Below are 20,780 nucleotides of genomic sequence, written 5' to 3' on the forward strand. Positions count from 1 at the left end.
CCCCCAGAACAAACCCAACCAAACCTTTGGGAAATACAAAACTACTGGCTTGAAAAGCCACCGCAACAATTTTCCCGTACTTCAGTTCATTTTTTTTTCTCACACTCAACGCTTTAATCTAATATTACAAATTAATGAACTTGCGAACGTGAGAAAAGTTGGCATTTTTATGTTCAATTGAGGTAACGTGAGATAAAACAGAAAAGGAAAACCACATACTTTTATCTACGTGAAATTCAACATCCTCCCATTGTTGTCTCGTTACCAACTTTCTACACTTTTCTTTTTCCCGAGTTGTTCATTCAATTTCAACGCTTAATTTTCACCGGCGTAAATACTCGCCCTGGCACTGATATTCAAGGCTGAATTGTTTCACTCAAAAAGTTCAGATTAATCACTATTACTTCGTTCTCACCGTGGATACCGTTGGTGTGTTTCAATTAAAACGAAATTCAACTTTCATGAGGGAAAATGAATTGTCTTGAGGAGGTGCGGCTTAGCGAGCGGCTAAACTCTTTTTGAACGACAATACAGAACGACAACAGTTGGATCCCCATTCCCTCCCGGTTTTCGTCCTTCCTCCCCCACCGCAATTCAGAACCACCTGCGTTATCCATCATATTAATGCAACTGTAAAAAAACAGCCCACTCTCTGTGTTCATTCACCGGTCGAAACGCACTACGTTTTCCTTCTTTTATTTCCGGAGAGGCTTAATAAACAGGATGAACCCTCCACTGTCTCATATCTCACGATAAAAACAAACGCGAATTATTCGTTTCTGCCTATAAAGCCTATTTCGTGTTTGTCATATTTATTCGAATAATAAAAGAGAAGAACGGTCGAGCTACAGATAGCTGAGATTGCACTCGTAAAGAGACAATTCTTTCCCTCCCTTCTCGTTAAGGCCAATTCACCACTGATGGAACTTGATTTTTTTCTCGTCTCTCATATTCTTCAATTCATCCCCTCTATTCGGATAAAGCCAAGAAGTGTAGAGCAAAAAGGGTAGGACACTCAATGCTGAATAAATTGAAAAAAATATCCTCTGTACAGAATATATTCCATAAATTATGAAACACCCAGTGGCTTATCGAAATTCATAGAAACTATTCATGAGAGTATGTGAGAGTAACAACAGACGTCATAATTGAACCAGAAGTCCTGACAATTTCCAATAATTTAATTTTCTCGTTGCGTTGACATTCAAATGGCATAAAAGCAATAGTGAAACAGGTGTCTGTTGCACACCTTCATTACCGTGGAGACGCTCCAATCACCCTGCAGTTCACTCAATCGGCCCATTCAGCCTGTCATTATCACCATGAGACACTGTGCATTCTCAATTGTCACTATCACCACTGATAACAGTAAAAAATCATTTTTTGAATGATGAAGTTGGGGGAGAATAAATAAAACTGCAAGAGTAGAAATAAGAAAGCGGGCGTTGTAAGTTCACTGGTAACTAACAACCAGTCTGCTCGTCCACTTGTGTGGAGAGGTGGGCAGAGTGGACGAGAGGGGCCCGAATGGGTCCGGAGTGGCCCGAGTCCATCGTACCCATCCCTACCATTTCAACCTGTTTAGTTTTGCGTGTTCGCGGGTATCAAACAGATCGAACATGTGAGTATTCGGTACGTTTCCACATGAATTACACATATGTCCACAATTTCACTGTCTCTTTTCCTCCCGTTCGCGCGCTTCGTGCGATGTACGAAGGGGAAGTGATACAGTTTCATGCCCCAGAGACTATACTCGATAATGGAATGAGTGTCGATACATCTTTTATGTTTCAATGCATAAGTCAATAGTCGATGGAACCGATTTTTTAACGAATCTTTCAGGTTTTGGGAGGGAGATCGTATAAATGATGGTTGTGGGCGAGGGGCTGATTTCCTGTGATTTCGTAATAAGAATTGGGAATCAGGGTTGCTCGTGATTGTCAGGACTTCTAGTAGACTCTGATAATTTCTTGATTGGCATTGAATCCGGTTTAGGGGCAAAATGGTTATGAAATTTCAAATTTTAGGTGGAATTCAAGGAATTTCATCAGTTTTCAGTGGCAGTGAGGTGAACATTTCACAACTAGATTAAATTTTCAATGGAACATGAATATTCAGAAACAAAATTACATGAATTTTCAATTTTTCCCTGAATTTTCCCGATTTTTCCGAGTTTTCACGGAATAATTGCACTGAAAAATCAAGTATTTTAATGATTTTCAGATCGTTCGAACAGAAAATTAATGGAATATTTGAATTTTCAATGACAAGATTTCCTGAAATTTTGATGATTTCCTGTGATTTCGTAATAAGAATTGGAAATCAGGGTTTCTCGTGATTTCCAGGATTTCTAGCAGACTCTGATAGTTTCTTGATTTTAAGAAATCACTCGAAGAATCATGATTTCGGGGTCAAAGTAGGCCATCTGTCGTTAATGGCAGTTTCGACATGACGTTGTTATACGTAAGGATGTCAGAAGAAGTCAAAAACCTCATGCACTGTTAAAAATTTTAGTCTGAATTTTCCATGCTAAATTCCGGGAATTTTTATCGTGTCCAAGTTTCCGTGAAACTTCAGGAAATCGGCGGAAAAAATAGACCAGGAAAAAATATCCCACACACCCAAAATGTGCTAAAACCCACCCAACTTAAAAATTTCCCTTGGTCTATTTTTTCCATGGTCTATTTTTTCCGGGATTCCAGGAAATCTTGTCATTGAAAAATCTAATATTCCATTGATTTTCGGCTCAAACGATGTGGAAATCAATAAAATACTGGATTTTTCAGTTCATTTATTCCGTGAAAATTCGGAAAAATCAGGAAAATTCAGGGAAAAATTAAAAATTCATGTCATTTTGTTTCTGAATATTCATGTTCCACTGAAAATTCAATCAAATTGTGAAATTTTCATCTGACTCCCACTGAAAACTCATGAATTTCCGTGAATTCTGCTTTAAGGGTGCCAAGTGAATTTGGTGATGACCTTGAAAATTGACAACAAAGTTATAATTTTTTTAATTAATAGTATTAGACAGATGGTAAACATCGGAGACAACTTTAAAATTTTAGAACTTATGGATATCGAGAAATTAAATAAACAAAATCAGTCTTATATACGGCCTCTTATGGAGTTTTGATTAAATTGAACGTTTCAACCCCCTAGAATCTCAAGAAAAATTTGAAAAAATTTGAAGCTATGGGGAATGATGTGTTCAATGTGATGGCGACAAAAAACAATGGGGTACCGGGGTGAATAAGAGAGATATTTCAACCCGCCGTACCCATTTGATCCCATGCTTTCTCGAGGTTCGTCACGCGAAATAGAGGATTTTCCGCCTTTATTTTCTCGATTTCTAGTTCCGGTTGCGGGTTTGAAATTTCGTCGGATGGATGAATACATATTTCTCCAATGATGGAGGGAAAGAAAAAATTTGTTTTGAATCTTTTTTCAAATTCACTTGGCACCCTTAAACTTGAAATTTCATAACCATTTTTTCCCTAAATCCGATACAATGTCACTCTCATGAGATTAACGATAATATTATCCATGAAATTTTAAAAAATTTCTAACAGAGTAGCATCACAACAGTCATAACTCGCGCGGACCAAATGTCACGAGTCACACGTCACGAGGGTCAAACGTCGCAAGGTTCAAATGTCACAAGATTTATACCTTCCAAGGATCATTCCTCGCGAACATCATATCTCGCAAAGGTCATCGCACAAAGAACGGTGTAATTTACGCTATGTAATCCATTTTATGAATCTCTAGGGGGATGACGCAGAGAATGGTCCAACGGTTTGAATATTAGAACTGCCAGTAGTATTCAAACCGTTCGACCACTGCATTCCTCAATCAGAGGGGTCAGAAGAGTTAGAAGATTCACAAGCGTCATATGGTTGGAATCTCCAGAGTGAAATACTCGAAGAAATGTGCGAGCGGTCAAGAGGGTCATATGGGTAAGATTCGGGGAACCAAAGAGTTTAGAAGGGCCTTATGGATGTGATAGTAAGAGTCAAATGACATGTGCATAAGAAGATCCAAAGGGTCAGACGAATAGTTCTGAAATCACCTGATTTCTTTATAGTTTCTACTGACACGGACAAAAAAATTTAATAGAAAAACCTATCGATTTCGTTAGAAAATTCTATTGAATTTCTATTGAACTGTTCTATTATTTTTTGGCCGATTCTATTGAAATGTTCAATAGAAAATATTCAGTAGACAAAGTCAATAGAATTCAATTTTTCTATATAACTTATTCTATTGAGATATTCTCTATAGAATTTCCTCGGCTCAAATTTTTAAAGTTCTTTCGTTTGATTTTCTTGATGAGACGAAAATAAAAATAGAATGAAAATACTTGAGTCGAAAATTTGAGTCGAGCAAATTCTATAGAAAATATATGAAAAGAATAAGTTATATAGAAAAATCGAATTCTGTTGACTTTTTCTATTGAACATGTCAATAGAATGAGCCAAAAACTGATAGAAATTTTAATAGAAATTCAATAGTATTTTCCAACGAATTCGATAGGTTGTTCTATTAAATTTTTTCGTGCGTGGAGTTCCGATGCTTTCCAGAAGTCATTAGAAATCACTACCGGAAATGGAAATCACTTGATTTCCAATGATTTCTTCCCGGATTTCCAATTAAGTGGTCCAATGATTTCCTAAGCGATTAGCCCCTCCGTATTGGTGTTTTACGAAGCATGCTTATTCTTTCGGGGAATGAATAGCATCGCTGGCACTGGAAACCGATTATGTCGACAACAGATAATTGTTGAAATTGCGATTGGATGTATAGCATATGATAGTTAATCACGTTTGTGTTTAATGAAATGTGTTTACATCTGTTCGTAATGGGGATTGATTCGCCGGAGTTCCCACTGTGCACTAATCGCATTACGTGGGCTCTATCAGCAACGTCAGCGATGCAGGAACTAATACCGAAATTCGTTCTCATTGTGGTAATAATCATAGGTGCAGTTCTAAAGTGGAGGATTGTTGAATATTTCGAATGATGCTTCATTAGTGAGGTAAAGTGTTCACTCACAATGCCGCCGGTTATTTGAAAATTAATTTTCGTGTCGAGGGACCTGAAAAACGCCAATTTCGTGGCGCCCAGCGTGACTCTTATGTGTGGAAAGTTCGACTTTGCTCCCGTCCCAACGGGTCGGAAGCGACAGTTTATTCCCTAGAAATCATTACTCTCATTTGATAATTGTTTTTCATGTTATCCGTTACATTTTATGATTTTTTCGACATAATGCTGATTCCAACCTACTGTTTGCTGAGAGTAAAAATCAAAACTTATGGATGAGGCTGCCCACTAGGTTGTCTAAAATGGCAGAATTCTATAAAAATGAAAAGAGAAAAATATGAAAATTATAGGAAAAATGGTAAATTAAAATTCTATGGGACGAATTATAGATTATTCCTTCCCAAGAAATTTAATTTTTATTAAAGTAACGGTTCTAATGGAAAGAATCCAAGAAATAACCTACTGGAATCGCTAAGAATTTCTTTCAAAATTATATGAGACATTTTATTTGCACTTTGCAGATTTCTCTAGGAAATCCAAAAGATATTTTGGATTTTTTGGATTTTCTGGTTCCTTTGGGTCCAGAATACGGACGCATCAGAAAATTTCTAGCATTTAAAAGCGGTATAATTCTAGAGAACATACCTTCGGCTCAGGCTGCAAACTCATGTTCATCAGAAAGTTTCTTTCGGCCTAGTGACGAAATAGTATATTTCTGGCGAATATGAGTTTGCAGACCGAGCCGAAGGCGAAGGCTGCAATCTAATGACGAAATATACTATTCTAGGTCATATGATTGCAGCCCGAGCCGAAGGCGAGGAAAGCTAGAAAAGTTTTTTTTAGCCGTATGACGAACAGTATTTTTTGTTATGATGGCCGTAGGCAGAGATTCACGGACGCGGAGCGGAGCGGAGCGTGCGTGAAGCGCTGCGTCACGGCCGGAATGACAAAATATACTATTTTGTCATAACAGCCGTAGGGAGCTACGTGTCCGTGAAGCTCTGCCTTACGGCCAGAATGACAAACATTTCTATAAAGTTTGGCAGTATGATTGACTTTGTGCCGAACTGCACGCACGTTTTGCTCAGCAGGATAATACCCTATTAATGCTGAAGCACGAGAGATATTCGATGGATTATTCCTAAAGAACGGATCCTGCTCAGGCAGTATATACAGTATTTGAGGTCACAAATTTAATGAAATGAAGAGCTAGTGTGTAAAATATATTTAATATAAAACTTCTTCGAGTTTATCAGGTGACGCCGAATACTGTAGTCTGGTTGTGATCTGCTTTCGGGGAGTAAACAGCCGTAATGCCCCGAGTGCTCTAAAATTGTTGACAATTTTTGGACAGTTTTATTGCATAGCAATGAGAGAGAGAGAAGTTGTGCCGATTAAAATCCCGGGCACGCAGCCCGAGGAATTTTATTGCAAAACTTATCCCGATCGTTGATATGCTGGAAAACTATCGAAAATTTTTCGACAATTTTGGAGCACTCGGTTGGATTGTTCCCCTATCTGAATTTCGACGGATGAAAATACAATATCGACTTTTTTGTAGGTTGAAGCGATTATATGTTCATTAGAGCGCCCGTTAGGGCACCCACCCGTTTCGGAATTTTTTGCGTGCCGCCCCCTCAAAAGACTCGAAATAAAAAATAAATAAATAACACGTTTTTTCCAATAAGAATAATTGCACTATTGTATGATGCAAAATTTAACACTTTCATTTGTTTGCAACGAAGCTATTGAGAAATATTCCGATAATTTTGAAGGTATTGGGGTATTATAACTGATTATAAAATTTTTAGTGACATAACAGGGGGGGGGGAGAAATAGATTGGAACTTTCTATGAAAATCCCGTGTTATTCTTATGAGGAAAAAAGGCTCTGGGGGGGGGGGCTTACAATTGAGATGGGGAGCTGAAATTTTGAGAGGATTTTTTTTAGTTATTTCGAGTCTTTTAAGGGGGTGGCACATCAAAATTCCGGGATGGGTGCCGTAACGGTCACCGTAAAGTTCAAACCAGAAGTTCATTTATTTTGATAGAAAATTTTCATTCAATGTTGCCATGCAACTGAATGAAAAGAAACCAAAAATTATCAAAATCATATTAACCCCACTCCACTGTAAAACGTCAAATAGGGCGTTTCTATTGGTTGATATTCGGATGTGGGCATAATTCTACAAATGCCACTCGTACCTTAAAATTATAGGTTATTTTTCGCATAGAAAAAATGTGCCAAATTTTACAGAAAAATTTGACATATTCATTCCTATGAAACAGAGTTATCAGAAAAGAACCCATAATTTCGGATGACTCGTCGTATTACTACTGATTACTTCCTCAATCGTAATATCGACCAGAGTGTAGTATTCGGGGTCACGTGGCCCTTTTACAATTTACATCAGTCATTTTATTAATTCACCCGGCCAAGAGTGGATTTCAAACGGATAACTCCGCCGTCGGCTATGAGTGTGTTTCGGAATCAACTACCGTAGCTGCAGTCAAGCAAAATTAGATAGGGTTGCAGTACTGTTACTGCGACTACCTCGATTGTGAAGAGCACCCTATCAATCGTTTTCTCTTTCTTGGCAAATATTTCAAATATTCCTACGTATTTCACCTTTTGGTGAAATGTGTTACGTAATGTCGAACAGCGCACTCTGATCGCACAAAATCAGAATTGAAGAAGTAATTTCCTCCTTTTGGGTCGGGAAGTTAATCCTCCAATACCCCTCGACCTTCGAAATTCATCGGACATATTTTAAGGGTGCCAAGTGAATTTGGCGATGACCTTGAAAATTGACATTCACCAACAAAGTTATAATTTTTTTAATTAATAGTATTAGACAGATGGTGAACATCGGTGACAATTTTAAAATTTTAGAACTTATGGATATCGAGAAATTAAATAAACAAAATCAGTCTTATACACGGCCTCTTATGGAGTTTTGATTAAATTGAACGTTTCAACCCCCTAGGAACTCAAGAAAAATTTGAAAAAATTTGAAGATATGGGGAATGTGTTCAATGTGATGGCGACAAACAACAATGGGATACCGGGGTGAATAAGAGAGATATTTCAACCCGCCGTACTCATTTGATCCCATGCTTTCTAGAGGTTCGTCACGCGAAATAGAGGATTTCCCGCATTTATTTTCTCGATGTCTAGTTCCGGTTGCGGGTTTGAAATTTCGTCGGATGGATGAATACATATTTCTCCAATGATGGAGGGAAAGAAAAAATGTTTTTTGAATCTTTCTTCACTTGGCACCCTTAAGTATCTCTACCTTAACCCTCCTGAACTACACGGAGAAAAAAATACATCGTAATTTTGTGAGAATCCTTCCAAAAATTAGTGTGCTGTTCATCAACGCTGGGACATAACAGGGAGTCATCGGAGAATTCGCATGTGGCACACTAATTTTTATGGGAATCCCCCAAAAAAGTGGCCGGAGTCCCACCAAAAATTAGGGTGCCACTTATGAATTTTTCGACGACCCCATGTTATGTCCCGGCGTTGGGGGACAGCACACTAATTTTTGGGAGATTTTTTTCTCAGTGTAGCGCTCGACCGCCGGCTGAGTCAATTGGCTCGGCTGGCACGCTGCCGCCCGTGTATTTTACCATTTGTGAAAAAAATTATTAATTTTGAGTTTAGAGGAAAATTTCAACTTCCCATGAATAAGAAATGGCGATAGAGCCGGGAAAAAAGGGGCGATTCAATGCAAACAGGTGATTTGATTTTGTGCCGAAATGAGATTTTTAGCGGTTAAACACAGGGATCCTTAGTGATTGGAATTTTTAAACGTTTTTGGTACTCAATCGATGCGAGTATGAACGAAATAAAAATTCTGTAGCGAAGCGATAAACCGGGTTAAGTCGATTTTAACTTTTGGCCAGTTTTGGATGAAAATCTCGGAATCTAAGAGAGGTAGCAACATTTTTTTCTTTTTTGTACAGCCAATTGAGGGTAATAAAAAAGGTCATGACAAACATTTTTTATCTCTTAAATTTCGAGATAGTCGTCAAAAAACAGCCAATAGTCAAAATCGACCTAACCCGGTTTACCGCTTCGCTACTGAATTGTCAATAAATTCAATACAGATGAAAGTAGGCATTGTTGTTTTTTCAGTAGTAATACCCCAAGAGCTTCAAAATTATCGGGTATTTCCCGATAGCTTCGTTGCAAACAATACAGGGTGTCAAGTTTTTCAGGTTAAAAAATTTTGCAGGGGATTTTTCTGAAGAACTTGACACGATGGTTTGTTTGCAGGGGAGCTTGAGGGAAATACCCGATTAATTTTGAATCTCGAGGGCTATTTGTCGGATTATTTTTCCCAATCGGATTTTGGCCAAGTCGAGTGCAGTGGACAACATCAGGAGGTGAATTGGGGAAGATTTGAACAAATTATGTTAATAGAATAATCCGATTTCCATAGACTGTCAAATATAAGATTCTATCTGAAATGAGCCGGAAAAATGAAGAGCTACTGCGAATTATTCAGGTAAAAAAAATGAAGAACTCCTGCGAAACATTCAAAAGCTAGGAGGAAATATCCGAAATAAAACTGTCGGGTAGCCTCAAATACTGCGCTCTGATTGGTCGAAGTCCGATTGGGAAAAATAATCAGATTTTTATTGACTCTTATTTCATTGAAAGAAGAAAATTTTGAAAACGGGTGGCGCGGTGCTTATTGAGCCAGTTCAGAAGGGTTAAAGTAGCTCTACCCCTACAGGTCGAGTCATTGAGTGTGTTCACGAAAAATAAATTTTCAAAATTACCTCATTCTTCAATCATTTTTGACTAAAAGTATGAATGAACAGTTTTTCAATTGACTAGTTTGGAAGTAGTCGTGGCAACACCATGAGCGCCATAACCATGGCCTTTGTTGTCATGTCTATTTCTGTTCCCAGTCCAAATTTTTTCCAAATTTTCAGTGAAAAATTCAGATTTTAAACTTTGTTTTAAACGGACATATGATGTATTTGATAATTTTCACATAATACGCTGGGTTGAATAATAGTTTTTAAACATGTTTAATTATAAAAATGAAAACGGCAATTAAATGGCTAAAACAATTATGATTCTGAAACTTATCAAATTTTTAGGCAATTGTTTGTAATTTTCATAAATCTTTGAAATGAAATATAACCTCCTAAGGGTAGAGCTCCTTTAAGGTCTTATCTAAGCCTCGAGCTCTGTGACAGACTTTCCGTTTTTTTTATCCATCTAAAACAGCATTATTCCATCCACTATTCTAGAATTTTATGAATAATGTTGATCTATTAAAGGAAAAAATGAAACTAATTAGAAATGTAAATGATAAAAACCGAGAAAAGTCACAGGTCGTTATTTTATCCCGATAAAAATAGGCGACAGACTCATTGGAAAAAATATACCACCGTGAAGAATGATCATTGAACTACATCTTCTGAGCGATTGCGTCCAAGCGACCTCATATATTAGGTCGAGGGGTATTTGGAGGAGTATTTCCTCCATCGGGATTTCGGTCAATGGAGGGCAGCATTTGATGTCAATGTGGTACAACCTACACTTTCACATTTCAATTATTTTGTTCATTCTCCCTTAGCAACGTGCCGTGATTTTACCAAATTTTACCGATATAAAACCGTGTAGGTTGTACCACGTGACAACAAATGCGGCCCTCCTATTGGTCGAGATTCCGAGGAGGGAAATACTCGTGAATAATTCCGTAACTGTCTTTTTCTAATCGTCGGTATGTATCTCACTCCTTCTTGCGCCACGGCCCGAAGCTTCATCATTAACGGTCATATTGAAACATCATTGAAAATAGTTCCAATGCTATTGAAATTTTATCGAATAACATCAGTGAGGATCGCTGATTAATTCTTCATCGCTGTGATAGACTGCACGCGATTTGTTGACCTAACCTCATTCCCAGACCTAGATAATACACCTTAAGGATATCCAAGTATCTTTTACAGTTTGGTATAGATCAACTTATAGATTCAACCATTTTCAATCATCAAATTTGTCAATTAAATTGAGAGAAAAATTTGCAAAGAATCATGAATATTCACCGTTCCTCAAATGTCAATTTGCACAGAATTATCTTTTTTTTTAACATAAAAAATCATAATTCTTTGTTTATTAATAAATAATGGGAATTGTTTAAACTTTCGGAAACCTAATTTTTTTTGGCAGAAAATCGATTTCTGGTAAAATTTTGAATATAAATAATTTGTAACGATTCCGAATAAATGATTTTTGTGGTGAAAAATTGATTGTTTATAAACTATTAATGAACATTGCTCGTAATTTAAAAAATGCATTTTTTAAATTATTTTATCTATCATCCTTCAAAAGTAAACTATAATTTTTTTTTCAGATTTTTAGAATGTTCTAACAGTTCAATATCGAGATTCAAATCCACACCTGCAAAGTTTAAATAATAAAATCATTGTAAAATGTTCGGAGATTAGGGTCAAATGAGGCTCAAATGAAAGCTCTGATGTTGGACTACAAAAGTAGAAAAGCTTTTCACTGGAGAAAAAATAGTCGAAGTACTTGGATATCCTTAAGATTTTCTGCACGGAAAAAATATAAAATTATTTTGTACTGCGGGAACTTTTGTATTGAGCATAGTAAAAATTACGAATCGATATAGTAGAAAGTAATAGAATAAAAGTAAAATTTAATTTGGCACGAATAAAAATTCGGTTAAGGCCCGTGTGTACCATCTTTCGAACGTTATCTCGATGTTTTTTTTTTTCATTTTTCGTCATCTGAAATTGTCAGTTAAGTCCTGCACCATGCAGAAGTTTTGAAGAATTATGAATGAATAATCAAAAAAAAGTAGACAAAATTCTTAATTTTTTCAAAGAGCATTTTTAATTTATATTCAGAATAAGTTGAATAACAAGAAATTGAAAAATGTATCTGATTTACGGTGACAAATGGCGGCATATTGGCCTGTCAGCCAATATCATCCAGGGAGAAGACTGATTTCGTAAATTTTTCCCACACTGCACAAAGGCATTCATTACGGAAAAGGCTCTTTGAAAAAAGTTGTAATATTTTGGAGAATTTTTTAATCACACTTTTGTCACATAAAAATGGCAGGTGACTACATACCACTATTTGGAAATTTGAGATACCTAGCTGTCACTTCCCATGAGGAATTAGTGTTTTGTTATCCACCATAGAAAATGACAGCTAATAGATAATTTGCCACAGCGAATCAGATATTTGTAATTTCCACTTTTTTCAACTCATTCAGAACCTCAATTAAGAACGCTCTTTGAAAAAGTTCAGAATTTATTCTATTTTTTTCATCATTCTATCATAATTTTTGGAAATTTCTACATGATGTACCACTCAATTGACAATTTTGGATTACGAAAGATAAAAAAAATCCAGATAACATTCGAAAGATAGTACACCCGGGCCTTAAGGAATTTCCGCAGTAAGTATACTTGTTGAAAATTTCGAAATGGTATAAAGACGCAATATTTGGATCATATGTTGTTGAGCACATTCGAAAACTATTCCCAAAATTTCAAGTACCTTGTCCACCCCATTTTCGAGATATACATCGTCAAAAATGGAAAAAACACAAAAATTGAATGTTTGGCGATGCATATCTCAAAAATGTGGTGGACCAGGCACTTGAAATTTTGGGAATATCTTTTTAATGTGGTCAACAACATATGATCCAAATATTGCGTCTTTATACCATTTCGAAATTTTCACCAAGTATACTTACTGCGGAAGTACCTTAAGATAAATCAAATTTGAAAGTTATTTCGGCATGGTCCTCGATTATTCTGTTCACATTGTAATTTTTAATTTTACTAGATTAGTCCGCGCGCGTATGTCCTACTCCATGGACCTTAATATACATAAATTGCAGTCAAAAGTCTTATATTAAATTTCCGAAGTTGATATCAAGTTTTCCGTAGGAAATTTTTCAGGAATGTATTGTATTTTTTCTATATATAATACATCCAGTGTATCGTTTTTTGAAGACAATCTATTCGGCGTATTGTGTTCTAAGATTTGTTGTAAATAATGATACCATACGTTAAAAATATTGCGATAATTCTATATTATATTATATTCTATGCTATTGTATATTATATATACTATGTATAATATACAGTATATAATAGAGTAATATATGTATTATAATGTATGCTATCATCATTTATAAAAAATCTAATGATACAATACGACGAATAGATTGGCTTCACAAAACGTTACACTGGATTTTTTATAGATCGGGATACGTTTTGTAATAGAATCTCTCGCGATGTGCCCTCCAGATTTTTAGTCTCAGGGTATTACAACCGAAAATTCCATGGAATTCCAAACTTTCGGGCAACGGGACTACACGAATTCCCCACTTTACTTAAATTTTCAAACAAAACATGTATATTCTGCACCGAATTCCGCTAAATTTTGATCTAATTCAAAGTTTAAGACCATACTAAACTACCTACTTAAACCTTCCTAATTTCTATTCATTTTCTTCGAATAACTGAACTGAAATGTCTAACTTCTATTTAAATATTTAAATTTTTAACGAAATTTATTGTATAAAAAATACACAAAAAATAAATCTCTTACAATAGGCCTTCGCCGGAGGGCCTTCAGCCAAGTATTACATATGGGCATAAGTTTCCGTTCTATTGTTGATGGTACTTCCATTTATTTTATCATCAAATTGTGAATTTTCAGTGACGCGATTTCTTAAAATTTCGAGGGAAGTGTCACTTGATAAAAATCTCTAAAAAGTATACCAGAAATCTCAGCCAAAAATTTTCAACAGGACAAGTGTTCCGAAATTACTCTTTATTTCCCAATAGCTTTGGTGTACGGAAAAACCGTGTCAATTTTTTCAGCAAAAACTGGCACATTTATTCATTTTTCGTCAAGCCTGTCGAAAGTACATGATTCATTTTGTAGTCCAAGTGGTATTTGCGGTATTTTTTTCCATTCGTATTTCATTCGATCAGAGAACAGTATTTTGAGGGGGGAGGGGAGTGGGAGAACAAATGGAGAGTTACTGCGAAATATCGAAAAATGAATAGAGAGCTATTGGAAGTATCTGAAGCAGGAAATGGGCGGAATAAATCTGTGTGGTGGCCTCAAATACGAAACCCAAATGGTAAAAAACAAATAATCTGCAAATCGGTTTTGAACTTGGTGCTCTCTATTAATTCCCTGTTGCAAACCCCTATGCTAGTATATTCTGTTTGATTCCTTTCAATATCCTCATAAGTTTCTCAGAGATTCCAAACTCCTGCAGGCATATTAACCGTGGGCCCCACACCCCAATCATGATAAAACCCTGAAACTTTCCTAGACCATAATCATAAAACCCTTGGGCTTCTCCGGACTATCATAAAACTAGGTAGAATTGCTCATCCCTATAACACAACTCTAATCTCTCATGTTGCCAAAACCCCCCATGTTCACATACAATCATACTAGACGTTTCCCCCTGCGATATTCAAACAACTGTTGGGCATCAGATGAAAGCAAGGACATTTTCAATTGCCAAGTGAGTTTCACGATGAGAAAAAATCTCAGGCCAGCAATCTCTCAGACATCCACCCCTATCCAAACACAGAATTAATAGCAGTAATTTGACTACCACTGCTACAATTTTCACGCATACATTTCCCTGAATAAAATAGCGAATTCAATGTTAAGAAACTCAAATATATAATCTATGCGGCAGACTCCCATATAACACCGCAGATTCGTTATTGCTCTGTGATTAATAAACGGAAAAAAAACTTGAATTGAGTTTATTTTATACCAGAATCAAGTATACGCATAAACCTGATTCAAGAATAAAATCAGTAGCGGAGTGGTAAAACGGTTAAAGTCGACTCATCTCCCAGTTGAGTTTTTGAGGAATATTTCCGAAGCTAAAGGAGATAGCGAAATTTTTGTAATTACATTTGTTGTAGCTCTCAATCGGCTCTATAAAAAAGGTTCTAACAAAAATTTTGCTATCTTCCTTAGATTTCGAGATATTCATTGAAAACTGGTCAGTAGTTAAAATTGACTGGTACCATTTTACCACTTCCCTACTGAAATCTACTTGATTCAATTATATCTCCAATGGGGGATGTGTGTTTTAATTGGAGGGTGATTATTTCGTATCAGCCCGGGACGTGCTAAGCGCTCTCAAGTGTAATATAAGGGTCGGACCGAGAGGCTACTCACTCCCCAAATCACGACGGCATTCCGGCATGAAATCATTCCGAAATCACATGAAATCACCGAAATCAAGTGATTTCAGCTCTCCGAAATCATTTTTGAAATCATCTCCGAAATCACGTGAAAACATCCAAAATCAATGAAGGCGAGTTATTAAACTCATATTCGCCAGAAAAGTTCCTCACGGCCTAGTGTCGAAATGTACTATTTAAAGTCACGAGCTATTGGAATGAGCTTTCTCATACATTGAAGATCGATTATATATGTCTAAAAACGAATAATTAGTGCAAAAAAAATCGTGGTTTGTTGTTTGTTTGTCCCGCAGACGCTGAGAATGTTGAAAATAGCCCAGAGCCTCCAATTTTTAAGCTACTGAGATTTTTTTCAATATTTCTGAAAAATGTGTGCAATAACAATTATGATTTAGCTTTTTTTGATGTAACTCCTACACAGCTAGTTTTTTTTTTAATAAAAAATTGCACCATTCATGTAAAATAGCCCGAAAAATGTGTCCGAAAGAATCGAGAATGTATTCTTAATATTTTAAGGATAAGTTTTCTGCCTATTTTACATGAATGCCGCAAATTTTTATATTAAACAAAACTAAATGAGTTGTGTGGGAATTGAATTTCAAAGAATAATTCGTAATTGTTATTGTACACATTTTTTCAAAAACTTAGAAAAAAAATTCTAGCTCAAAAACTCGAGGTCCTGGACTATTTTTAACATTTTAGGCGCCTGCGGAGCGAACCAACAATAAACCATTATTTTAGTTTTAAGGCTTTCGCGGTCATGATTAATGATATTATTGTCTTCCGAATGGATGCCGCGTTTGGTTTCAGCATTGCGCCGAACCGCCGAGATGAGGACCGAGAATCAGAAGAGTAAGTTTAAGAAGCTGCTCCCCCAGGAGAAAGTTCCGACCCTCACCCACACTGTGAAAAATCTGAGCAAATATGAGCTCAGTGAAGCACAAGTGTCTGTGTTGGCGAAAAAGGACACAACTTTGCTGTTGCCCCCAAAAAGATCCCTACTGAGGAAATTATTAGTCGGATCGAAACGGCGATCTACCATCTTCCTCAGGAGACCAGTGATGAGATCCGGAGGCAGTTGTCCAACGTCCTCCACAAGGCTACTTGCCCTAGTGACAATATTACTAGGGAGGAACGTCTTGCACTGCGTAGTCTAAAGGAGAATAATGATCTCATTATTCTTCCGGTAGCCAAAGGCAATGCCACGGTAGTTATGGATAAGGACAACTACTCCGGAAAGCTCTGTGCGATGTTGGGTGACTCCAGAGTTTACACAAAGCTCAGGAAGATCCTACTCGTGCTATTGAGCGCCAAACTACTGATCTCCTGAAGAAGGCTGGACTTTCAGCTGATCTGACAAAATTCCTCACTCCCAAAGAATCCTTCCCTCCTAGACTCTATGGACTTCCCAAAATCCATAAAGAGTCTGTTTCTCTCCGGCCCATCGTCAGCAACATTGGAGCGCCAACTTACCAGCTGGCCAAGTTTCTCACGAAACCACTCCAACAGTTGACTGGCCTGAATGATTCATACATACAGAACTCGCTGGATTTCGTCAACAAACTGAAGAATCTCAGGACTTCTCCAGATGACATCCTAGTGAGTTTTGATGTAGAATCACTCTTCACCAATGTCCCAATCCCGGAAACCTTGGTAATAATCTAGGAGTCCAACGACATCTTTCCCCAATTCCTCCCCTTAATTGAGCACTGCTTGATCTCCACATACTTCTAGTTCGAAGGAGAGTTCTATGAGCAAAAATCGGGAGCAGCAATGGGTTCTCCCATCTCCCCGATCATTGCAAATATATTCATGGAACACTTCAAGAACGAAGCTTTGAAGTCAGCAGCGCAGAAACCTGCTGTGTGGTTCAGGTATGTGGACGATACCTTTGTCATCTGGCCACATGGGAGGACTGGTCTAAACCAATTCCTGGAGTTCTTGAATGCTCAGCACCCGAGCATCAAGTTCACCATGGAAATTGAGCAGAACGGATGCCTCCCATTTCTGGATGTCTTGGTTCGTCGCAATGAGGATGGCACTCTGGGTCATCAAGTATATCGCAAGCCGATCCACCCAGACAGGTACCTCAATGCTGCCTCCCATTACTACCCCTCCCAGAGGAACTCTGTCATTAGCTCCCTAATGTACAGAGCTCCTACAATCTCCCAGCCCTCCACCGTCAACAGCGAAGTTGAACATCTAGAGACAGCTCTGACCAAGAATGGATATAACATCGAACAAATTCGAAAGGTCAAGCGAAAGCTACAGAGCAAGCTGTCATCTTCTCAAGAGGAGATTAATCCTGAAGAAAATCGAGAGAAACCTAAAGTGGCCCGCCGCCCCTACCTGAGAGGCACCACTGAACGCATCAGCAGAGTACTCGGCAAACACAACATCCGAACAATCTTCCAAATCCCAAAGAAGATTGGACAGATGCTGCCGAGTGCGAAAGATCGCAGACCGTCTCTGAGTACACCAGGAGTGTACGAGATCCCCTGCTCATGCGGAAAAGTGTACATTGGTGAAACCGGGAGGAAGATCAGTGCACGAATCAAGGAACATCAACGATGTTCCAAATACGGTCACTTACAACAGTCTGCACTTGCTGAACATTGGATGGACACTGGACATAGAATCGAGTACGATCAAGCCAGAATGTTGGCTAAGTCTCAAGGATATTTCGAAAGGAAATACCGAGAAGGCTTGGAGATCTACAAAAATACTAACAACCTCAACAGGGACAGAGGATATCGAGTGAACCCTATTTGGAAAACCGTTCTCCCGGTTTTTTAATTGATCAGCTGATCAATTAAAACATGATTGGCTGACCTCCCCCCCTCCCTTCCCCTACCCCCGCCATCACAGGAGAAGGCATAAAAGGACTACCCCCAGACATCGGAGCTGAGAATCGGAGCTCACAACCCTGAAGATGCAGACTGCAATGTTTGCGAAACGTCGGGGCAATGCTGAAACCAAACGCGGCATCCATCCGGAAGCCAATAATGTCTATAAACCATTATTTTTTTGCAGTAATTATTCGTTTTTAGACATATATAATCGATCTTCAATTCACGATAAATCTCACTCCAATAGGTCGCGACTTTTAAAACTCATAGTAGTCTTCCCTTAAATATAAAATAAATAAATAAAGGAGTCGTGCCCACGTGCGGTGGTAAGCACGTGGGTAAGGGTCCTTTATTTTACTTCACGTGGTTAGAAGTGTGTTTTTCGTCCCGGCGTAGGCGCAACGTCACAAATGTCAAAATCACTTCGTGTCCGTCAAACGTGGTTTACGCACACGAACACGGATGTTAGTGGGAGGGCGCTTCGGCAGAAAAACGCCGGCGTTTCATCGATTTTCCGCGTATATAAAAAAACACAATTGTTTTGTGAATTGAAACATGATGATCAGTGAATGATTCACATTAAAGAGGGAAAAGACAGAGGATTCTCAGTATAATTTTCATTTCTTCTCTGGTGTAATACGAAATAATACATTCATTTCATTATTTTTCATATTTTCATACGGAATAGGAAAATTTTTCTTTTCTATCCCAGTCTCCATTCATGTGTTGCCTCTGTTAGTTTCTTCGTCCGCGTAGAATGATGCCTTGCGTAAATGTGATAGTTTTTCTGAAATTCAGTAAAAATTAATATATGACGATGAAATTTTATTCTGCGTTAGAGAAATTTTATCCTCATAAAAATAAAAATTACCGTGCCGGTAGAGTAGAAATTACTGTATCGGTAGGGTAAACTTTACCAATCGTTCTAGAATTGTCGTTGTTATCTACATAAAAACTATTGGACTGGAAGGGTAAAATTTATTATGCGTCAGGATAAAATTTCTCTAACACAGAATAAAATTTCATCGTCATATATTAATTTTTACTAAATTTCGGGATAGAAATGAGGAAACGATGACTCATGATCCACTTTTATAGAACGGTACGGTAATTTTCATCAAAAATTTCCCTCCGTGTAGAGAGCGAAATATTGTCTTGCGCTCCGCAAGGAAAACGACGGGATTGATCTGGCAAAGCGCTCTGCTTATAGGAATCTCCGGCTAAATACCTGCGATCTCAGACTTTCCATAGTTTCCTTTTTCCCTGCACTCGCTGAACGTAATATCACTGTCAAAAAATATTGTTCGACACATGTGAGACGGGAATTTTCAGCTCGTGTGATTGGCGGTTCTCGGCTTCGCCTCGGGTCACCAACTTCACACTCGTAAAAATTCTGTCTCATATACTATTTCGGCCTTGTGATGAAAATAGCTATTTTTTCCCTGCCTACAGCCGGAACGACAGAAAAAGTATATTACACTGAAAAAGTAAACAACATGTCCTCCAACAAATTGTGTTTGACCTGAAAAAATCACGAGTTGAAAATGATCAAAATAAAAATTTAATTTAATCATAGGAAAGTTTCAGACATAAATACTCGCTCTGCATCCAACAACGAAACAGTTGATTCTAGAGGTGGATCATTTGCACGAGTAGGCTCCCACTTCATTAGGGATATTTTTATCTTCAAAATATTCTTAATAAATTGGAGTTAATCAAGAAATATTTTGTTGCTAAACAAGAGGGCTGCTATCATATAATCATCATCATTATATTTCAGAATTAATTTCCTGTCTTCCAGTATTGGATGAGCGTAATAAAAAGCACATGCGTTGGATGAGCGTAATAAAAATTTCTCTGCGTGCATTATTCTAGAAAATCGCAGTTCCTTTTTCCTTGTAAATTAACAGAGTTTCCCGGCGATACCACACAGTTGCGGGAAAATGTTTGTTTGCCTGCAGAATTAAGCATAAATATTGCGGCCTTGGTGGGAGATGAAGAATGGGCCCATGATTGGCCGAGGGCGGCCCAATTCTGGCCAGCCCTGGGCCCTCCCCGGCCGACCCTTTTCTCATCTCCTACGAGGGTGCGAGAAAAATTTTCTAATGTGTAGACCATATTTACTTGAGAGGAGTAAATTATTTTTCAATGGCTTAAACCTCAGAGTGTTTGCGCTTCACGAAGCTCCAATAAATTCTCATTTATTACTATCCTTCCACGCTACATCATGAATATATTATATTCCACTAGCACCACCCCGGCCGCTTGCGTCAGGGTATTGATGCCCTTTTATTATGCCATTTTTCCTCTCAGATTCAATATTTCTTTTTCCAATTAATTGTTTCCAATTATTCTCATTGCAAAAAGCAATACGGCTGACGAAAATCATATGTCCCAATTTATCAGCTGATTTTTATGATGATTGTTGAAAATTTCTAATTTTTCATGAATTTCCCTAAAAATGAGCTTTCTGATGGTTTCTTCAAATGTGATGTTTCAAATGCATTCAAGTATGTGTAAATAAAATTTTTCTATTAACATTTTATCGAAGGGCTGAGGGGAGAGATAGAACCGTAAACAAGACAATCGGTCGTATAGGAGAGGATAATATAATAAGAATAATGATGATGAT

This window comes from Diachasma alloeum, unplaced genomic scaffold, assembly GCF_001412515.2.
Source record: "Diachasma alloeum isolate Michigan unplaced genomic scaffold, Dall2.0 Dall_scaffold_00181, whole genome shotgun sequence".
NCBI lineage: Eukaryota > Metazoa > Arthropoda > Insecta > Hymenoptera > Braconidae > Diachasma > Diachasma alloeum.